This window comes from Coregonus lavaretus (genome assembly GCF_964263955.1).
Source record: "Coregonus lavaretus genome assembly, contig: HAP1_SCAFFOLD_1640, whole genome shotgun sequence".
NCBI lineage: Eukaryota > Metazoa > Chordata > Actinopteri > Salmoniformes > Salmonidae > Coregonus > Coregonus lavaretus.
Window position 1 is genome coordinate 58,626 of NW_028164635.1, and position 8,375 is coordinate 67,000.

Consider the following 8,375-nt stretch of genomic DNA (forward strand, 5'->3'; position numbering starts at 1 on the left):
GTGGTATGGGGCTGTGTGTGTGTGTAGTTGAATTAGTAGTATAGGGCTGTGTTTGTAGTTGTATTAGTAGAACGGGGCTGTGTGTGTAGTTGTATTAGTAGTATAGGGCTGTGTTTGTAGTTGTATTAGTAGTACGGGGCTGTGTGTGTAGTTGTATTAGTAGTACGGGGCTGTGTGTGTAGTTGTATTAGTAGTATGGGGCTGTGTGTGTAGTTGTATTAGTAGTATTGGGCTGTGTGTGTAGTTGTATTAGTAGTACGGGGCTTTATGTGTAGTTGTATTAGTAGTACGGGGCTGTGTGTGTAGTTGTATTAGTAGTATGGGGCTGTGTGTGTAGTTGTATTAGTAGTTTAGGGATGTGTGTGTAGTTTTGTTAGTAGTATAGGGATGTGAGTGTAGTTCTTTTAGTATTATGGGTCTATGTGTGTAGTTGTATTAGTAGTATAGGGCTGTTTGTGTAGTTGTATTAGTAGTTTAGGGATGTGTGTGTAGTTTTGTTAGTAGTATAGGGATGTGAGTGTAGTTCTTTTAGTATTATGGGGCTGTGTGTGTAGTTGTATTGGTAGTATGGGGCTGTGTGAGTAGTTAATTTAGTAGTATTGGGCTGTGTGTGTAGTTGTATTAGTAGTTTGGGGCTGTGTGTGTAGTTGTATTAGTAGTATAGGGCTGTGTTTGTAGTTGTATTAGTAGTATGGGGTTGTGTGTGTAGTTGTGTTAGTAGTATACAGATGTGTGTGCAGTTGTATTAGTAGTATAAGGCAGTGTGTGTAGTTGTGTTAGTAGTATGGGGTTGTGTGTGTAGTTGTATTAGTAGTATAAGGCCGTGTGTGTAGTTGTGTTAGTTGTATAGGGTTGTGTGTGTAGTTGTATTAGTAGTATAAGGCAGTGTGTGCAGTTGTATTAGTAGTATAGGGCTGTGTGTGCAGTTATATTAGTAGTATGGGGCTGTATGTGTAGTTGAATTTGTAGTATGGGCCTGTGTGTGTAGTTATATTAGTAGTATAGGGCTGTGTGTAGTTGTATTAGTAGTAAAGGGCTGTGTGTGTAGTTTGTTAGAAATTTAGGGCAGTGTGTGTGGTTGTTTTAGTAGTATGGGGATGTCTGTGTAGTTGTATTAGTAGTATCGGTCTGTGTGTGTATTTCTATTAGTTGTATATGGCTGTGTGTAGTTGTATTAGTAATTTGGGGCTGTGTGTGTAGTTGTATTAGTAGTATGGGGCTGTGTGTGTAGTTGTATTAGTATTATAGGGCTGTGTGTGTAGTTGTATTAGTAGTATGGGGATGTGAGTGTAGTTGTATTAGTAGTATAGGGCTGTGCTTGTAGTTAATTTAATAGTATTGGGCTGTGTGTGTAGTTGTATTAGTAGTATAGGGCTGTGCTTGTAGTTAATTTAGTAGTATTGGGCTGTGTGTCTAGTGTGTATTTGCATTAGTTGTATAGGGTGTGTGTGAGTAGTTTTAGTAGTAGTAGTCTGGGGCTGTATGTGTGTAGTTGTATTAGTAGTATGGGACTGTGTGTGTAGTTGTGTTAGTAGTATAGGGTTGTGTGTGTAATTGTATTAGTGGTATGGGGCTGTGTGTTTGTGTGTATATGTATTAGTAGTATGGGGCTGTGTGTGTAGTTGTATTAGCGGTATTTGGCTGTATGTGTAGTTGTATTAGTATTATAAAAATGTGTGTGCAGTTGTATTAGTAGTAAAGGGCTGTGTGTGTAGTTGTATTAGTAGTATAGGGCTGTGTGTGTAGTTGTATTAGTAGTAGTTGGATGTGTCTGTAGTTGTATTAGTAGTTTAGGGCTGTTATTGTGGTTGTGTTAGTAGTATGTTGATGTATGTGTAGTTGCGTTAGTAGTTTAGAGCTGTGTGTGTGGTTGTGTTAGTAGTATAGGGCTGTTTGTAGTTATTTTAATAGTATGGGGCTGTGTGTGTAGTTGTATTAGTTGTATAAGGCAGTGTCTGTAGTTGTATTAGTAGTATAGGGCTGTATGTGTAGCTGTATTAGTATTATAGGGCTGTGTGTAGATGTGGTAGTAGTATCGGTCTGTGTGTGTATTTATATTAGTAGTATAGGATGTGTGTGTAGTTGTATGTGTGTGTAGTTGTATTAATCGTTTGGGGCTGTGTGTGTAGTTGTAGCAGTAGTATAAAGCTGTGTGTGTAGTTGTGTGTGTGTAGTTGTATTAGCAATATGGGGCTGTGTGTGTAGTTGTATTAGTAGTATGGGGCTGTGTGTGTAGTTGTATTAGTATTATAGGGCTGTGTGTGTAGTTGTATTAGTAGTATGGGGATGTGAGTGTAGTTGTATTAGTAGTATAGGGCTGTATGTGTAGCTGTATTAGTATTATAGAGCTGTGTGTAGATGTGGTAGTAGTATCGGTCTATGTGTGTATTTATATTAGTAGTATAGGATGTGTGTGTAGTTGTATGTGTGTGTAGTTGTATTAATAGTTTGGGGCTGTGTGTTTAGTTGTAGCAGTAGTATAAAGCTGTGTGTGTAGTTGTGTGTGTGTGTAGTTGTATTAGCAATATGGGATGTGTGTGTAGTTGTATTTGTAGTATGAAGCTTTTTGTTTAGTTGTATTGGTAGTATATGGCTGTGTGTGTAGTTGTATTAGTAGTATGGGGATGTGAGTGTAGTTGTTGTAGTAGTAGTATAGATGTGTGTGTAGTTGTATTAGTAGTCTGGGGCTGTATGTGTAGTTGTTTTAGTAGTATAGGGTTGTGTGTAATTGTATTAGTGGTGTGGAGCTGTGTGTTTGTGTGTAGATGTATTAGTAGTATGGGGCTCTGTGTGTAGTTGTATTAGCGGTATTTGGCTGTATGTGTAGTTGTATTCGTATTATAAAATGTGTGTGCAGTTGTATTAGTAGTATAGGGCTGAGTGTGTAGTTGTATTAGTGGTATTAGGATGTGTCTGTAGTTGTATTAGTAGTATAGGGCTCATGTGTAGTTGTATGTGTGGTTGTATTAGTACTATAGGGCTGAGTGTGTAGTTGTGTTAGGAGTATAGGGCTGTGTTTGTAGTTGTGTTAGTTATTATACGGATGTGTTAGTAGTTTTGTTCGTAATATGGGGCTTTCTGTGTAGTTGTATTAGTAGTATAATGCTGTGTGTGTAGTTGTGTTAGTAGTATAGGGTTGTGTTAGTAGTTGTATTAGTAGTATAGGGATGTGTGTGTAGTTGTATTAGTAGTATGGGGCTGTGTGTGTAGTTGTATTAGTAGTATGGGGCTGTGTGTGTAGTTGTATTAGTAGTATAGAGATGAGTTTGCAGTTGTATTAGTAGTGTTTGGCTTTGTGTGTAGTTGTATTAGTAGTATAGTGTTGTGTGTGTAGTTGTATTAGTGGTATGTGGCTTTGTGTGTAGTTGTATTAGTAGTATTGTCACGGTTTCGGCCGAGACTGCTCCTCCTCCTGGTTCGGGCAGGCTTCGGCGTTCGCCGTCCCCGGAGTACTAGCTGCCACCGTTGATTGTTTCGTGGTGTGATTGCTTTGGTCTGTCTTGTACATCTGTGTCTGTTTGTGTTCTGATTACGTGTCCTATAAGTTCCCTGTTTTGTATTGGTTAGATTGTGTGTTGTTGTCTGCCTGTATTTCGGAGCTGCGTGTTGACGCTCTGTTTGTTTGTTTAGTGTTTACGCATGGTTTACGTATTCACTCGCCTCTGTTTGTTTCGAGGCCGTGTATTGTATTTTTGCACTTTTGACTAGTAAAGTCTGTTGGACGAAGCCTCGGTGTCCTGCGCCTGACTCCTTCACCACATCCACATCGGTTCATCTGACAGAACAACACACCAACCATGGAGTCAGCAGGAGCAGCTGCGACACCCAAGTCGCTGGAGGAACGGATCAGCTATCAGGACACCATGATCCGGCAACTTGGGTCCGCCATGGACGAGGTGTCCAACACTCTGCGCCGGTTGGTTACTGGGGAGGTGCCCACGTCTTCTTACACCATCCCATCACCAACGGCCAGTCCTCCTCTCTCAGCACCGGAACCCAGGGGCATTCAGCTCTCGCTCCCGAGGGCATATGACGGTTCTGCAGCCGGGTGTCAGGGGTTCCTCCTGCAGGTGGAACTTTACCTGGCTACCCTACACCCAGCGCCCTCGGGATATGAGAGCGTCTCCGCCCTCATCTCCTGTCTATCCGGCAAGGCGTTGGAGTGGGCCAACGCCGAATGGAGGGGAATAGACGCCGCTACCATCACCTACGCGGAGTTCTCCCGCCGCTTCAGGGCTGTCTTCGATCACCCACCTGAGGGAAAGGCGGCGGGGGAGCGTCTGTTCCACCTCCGACAGGGGAAGAGGAGCGCACAGGAGTTCGCCCTGGAGTTCCGGACTCTAGCTGCGGATGCGGGGTGGAATGAGAGGGCCCTCATCGACCATTACCGGTGTAGCCTACGAGAGGACGTTCGTCGTGAGCTGGCCTGCAGGGACACCAACCTATCCTTCGACCAGTTGGTGGACATCTCCATCCGTCTCGACACCCTGCTGGCTACCCGCGGACGTCCCGAGTGGGGGTCGTCCATTCCACCCTCCAGCACCTCCGAGCCGATTCCCATGGAGCTCGGGGGTGCTGGCGCTAGAGAGAGGAGGAGAGAGAACCCGAGGGGGGCCATCCCCTGCACCAACTGTGGCCGTGGAGGACACACCGCGGCCAGGTGCTGGGGAGGGTCTCCTGGGAGAGGGGACAACAGGTCACGCACTGGGGAGTCATTTCAGGTGAGTAGGCGCCCCACTTACCCAGAGCTCTCTGTTGGTCACATGAGTATTCCTGTGAGATTTCCACAGGTGGCACCTCATTCCCAGCATAAGGCGCTAGTAGATTCAGGCGCAGCTGGGAATTTTATTGATCGTGCATTTTGTGATAGGTTAGGAATTCCCCTTCGGCCGGTAGAAGCCCCCTTTCCTGTCCACGCCCTAGACAGCCGGCCGTTGGGGTCGGGGCTGATCAGAGAAGTCACAGCACCACTTAAGATGACGACGCAGGGGGGTCATGAGGAGATCATTCAGTTTTATCTGATTGACTCTCCTGCGTACCCCGTGGTGCTGGGGCTTCCCTGGTTAAGCGCCCATGATCCTACCATTGCGTGGCAACAGAGGGCTCTTATGGAGTGGTCTGCCCAGTGTGTAGGGAAATGTCTAGGTGTTTCCTTAGGGGCGACCTCGGTAGAGAGTCCGAACCAAGTGCCCGCAATGCGCATTCCCCCTGAGTATGAGGACTTAGCACTTATGTTCAGCAAAACGAGGGCAACACGGCTACCACCTCATAGACAGGGGGACTGTGCGATAAATCTCCAAACAGGAGCGGCACTTCCGCGGAGCCGTGTGTATCCCCTGTCTCAAGAGGAGACTGCGGCTATGGAGACTTACATAGCCGAGTCCTTGGCACAGGGATACATACGGTCCTCCACTTCCCCGGTTTCCTCAAGCTTCTTCTTTGTGAAGAAGAAGGACGGGGGTTTGCGCCCGTGTATTGATTACCGTAGTCTCAATCAGATCACGGTTAAGTACAGTTACCCTCTTCCACTGATTGCGACTATGACAGAATCATTACGCGGAGCGCAGTTCTTCACAAAGTTGGATCTCAGGAGCGCGTACAATCTGGTGCGCATTAGGGAGGGGGATGAATGGAAAACGGCATTTAGCACCACCTCGGGTCATTACGAGTATCTCGTCATGCCATACGGGTTAATGAATGCTCCTTCAGTCTTCCAATCCTTTGTTGACGAGATTTTCCGGGATATGCATGGGCAGGGTGTGGTAGTGTACATCGACGACATACTAGTTTACTCTTCTACACGAGCCGAGCATGTAGCCCTGGTGCGCCGAGTATTGAGGAGGCTGTTGGAGCATGACTTGTATGTCAAGGCAGAGAAATGCCTGTTCTTCCAGGAGTCCATCTCCTTTTTGGGTTACCGGTTGTCCGCGTCTGGTGTGGAGATAGAGGTAGACCGTGTGTCGGCCGTGCGTAATTGGCAAACTCCAACCACTGTAAAAGAGGTGCAGCAGTTCTTGGGTTTTGCTAATTACTACCGGAGGTTTATCCGGGGCTTTGGACAGGTTGCAGCTCCCATTACGTCCCTGCTAAAGGGGGGTCCGGTTAGTTTGCAGTGGTCAGCTGAGGCGGACAGGGCATTTGTCAAACTAAAGAACCTGTTCACCTCGGCCCCGGTGCTGGCGCATTCGGATCCCTCTTTACCATTCCAAGTAGAGGTAGACGCGTCCGAGACCGGTATTGGGGCAGTCCTGTCACAACGGTCCGGCACGCCACCTAAGCTCCGCCCCTGTGCGTTCTACTCCAAGAAGCTCAGCTCGGCGGAGCGCAATTATGACGTTGGGGACAGGGAGCTGTTAGCTGTAGTCCAGGCCCTAAAGGTGTGGAGGCATTGGCTTGAGGAGCTCAACACCCTTTCCTCATTCTGACTGATCACCGTAACCTGGAGTACATCCGGGCAGCTAGGAGATTGAACCCTCGTCAGGCTAGGTGGAACATGTTCCTGACCCGGTTTGTTTTTAAGATCACATACATCCCAGGGTCCCAGAACGGTAAGGCAGACGCCCTATCCCGGCGGTATGACACAGAGGAGAGGGCCATTGAGCCTACTTCCATACTGCCGGAGTCTTGTCTGGTGGCTCCGGTGGTATGGAAGGTCGATGCGGAAATCGAGCGGGCACTGCATACCGACCCTACTCCCCCCGAGTGTCCTGTGGGGCAGACGTACGTTCCGCTCGAGGTTCGTGATTGTCTTATTTATTGGGCTCATACATCACCCTCCTCTGGACATCCAGGTATTGGCCGGACAGTGCACTGCCTTAGCGTGAAATACTGGTGGCCAACGTTAGCTAAGGATGTGAGGGTTTATGTCTCCTCCTGCTCGGTGTGCGCCCAGTGTAAGGCGCCTAGACATTTGCCCAGGGGTAAGTTACATCCCCTGCCCGTTCCACAACGACCATGGTCCCACCTATCGGTGGATTTTGTAACTGACCTACCCCCTTCCCAGGGGAATACCACCATTTTGGTCGTTGTGGATCGGTTCTCCAAGGCCTGTCGTCTCCTCCCAATGCCGGGTCTCCCTACTGCCCTACAGACCGCCGAGGCCCTATTTACCCACGTGTTCCGGCACTATGGGGTCCCCGAGGATATTGTGTCTGACCGAGGTCCCCAATTCACCTCCAGAGTCTGGGGGGCGTTCATGGAACGCTTGGGGGTCTCGGTGAGCCTTACCTCGGGGTACCACCCAGAGAGCAATGGGCAGGTTGAACGAGTCAACCAGGATGTGGGTAGGTTTCTGAGGTCCTATTGCCGGGACCGGCCGGAGGAGTGGTCTAGGTATATCCCCTGGGCAGAGATGGCCCAGAACTCTCTCCGCCACTCCTCCACCAATTTAACACCTTTCCAGTGTGTTTTAGGGTATCAGCCGGTCCTGGCACCGTGGCACGAGAGCCAGATCGAGGCCCCTGCGGTGGACGAGTGGATTCGGCGCTCGGAGGAGACGTGGGACGCTGCCCATGTCCATCTGCAGCGGGCCATCCGTCAACAAAAGGCGAGCGCCGATCGCCACCGCAGTGAGGGACCGGTGTACGCACCGGGAGATCGAGTCTGGCTCTCGACTCGAAACCTGCCCCTCCGCCTGCCCTGCCGGAAGCTGGGTCGGCGGTTTGTGGGGCCCTTTAAAGTCCTGAGAAGATTGAACGAGGTGTGTTACAGGTTACAACTGCCTATTGAGTACAAGAATATTAACCCCTCGTTCCATGTGTCTCTTCTCAGGCCGGTGGTAGCTGGCCCACTCCAAGAAGATGAGATAGGAGAGACACCTCCGCCCCCTTTGGACATCGAGGGGGCCCCGGCGTACAGGGTCCAGACCATCTTGGACTCGAGGCGCCGGATGAGTGGTCTCCAGTATCTCGTGGAGTGGGAGGGGTACGGTCCGGAGGAACGGTGCTGGGTGCCTAGGAGGGACATCCTAGATCCATCCCTACTGACTGAGTTCCACCGTGGGCATCCCACGCGCCCGGGTCCGCGTCCTCCTGGCCGTCCCCGAGGCCGGGGTCGGCGCACGGCTGGAGCCGCGCGTCAAGGGGGGGGTACTGTCACGGTTTCGGCCGAGACTGCTCCTCCTCCTGGTTCGGGCAGGCTTCGGCGTTCGCCGTCCCCGGAGTACTAGCTGCCACCGTTGAATGTTTCGTGGTGTGATTGCTTTGGTCTGTCTTGTACACCTGTGTCTGTTTGTGTTCTGATTACGTGTCCTATAAGTTCCCTGTTTTGTATTGGTTAGATTGTGTGTTGTTGTCTGCCTGTATTTCGGAGCTGCATGTTGACGCTCTGTTTGTTTGTTTAGTGTTTACGCATGGTTTACGTATTCACTCGCCTCT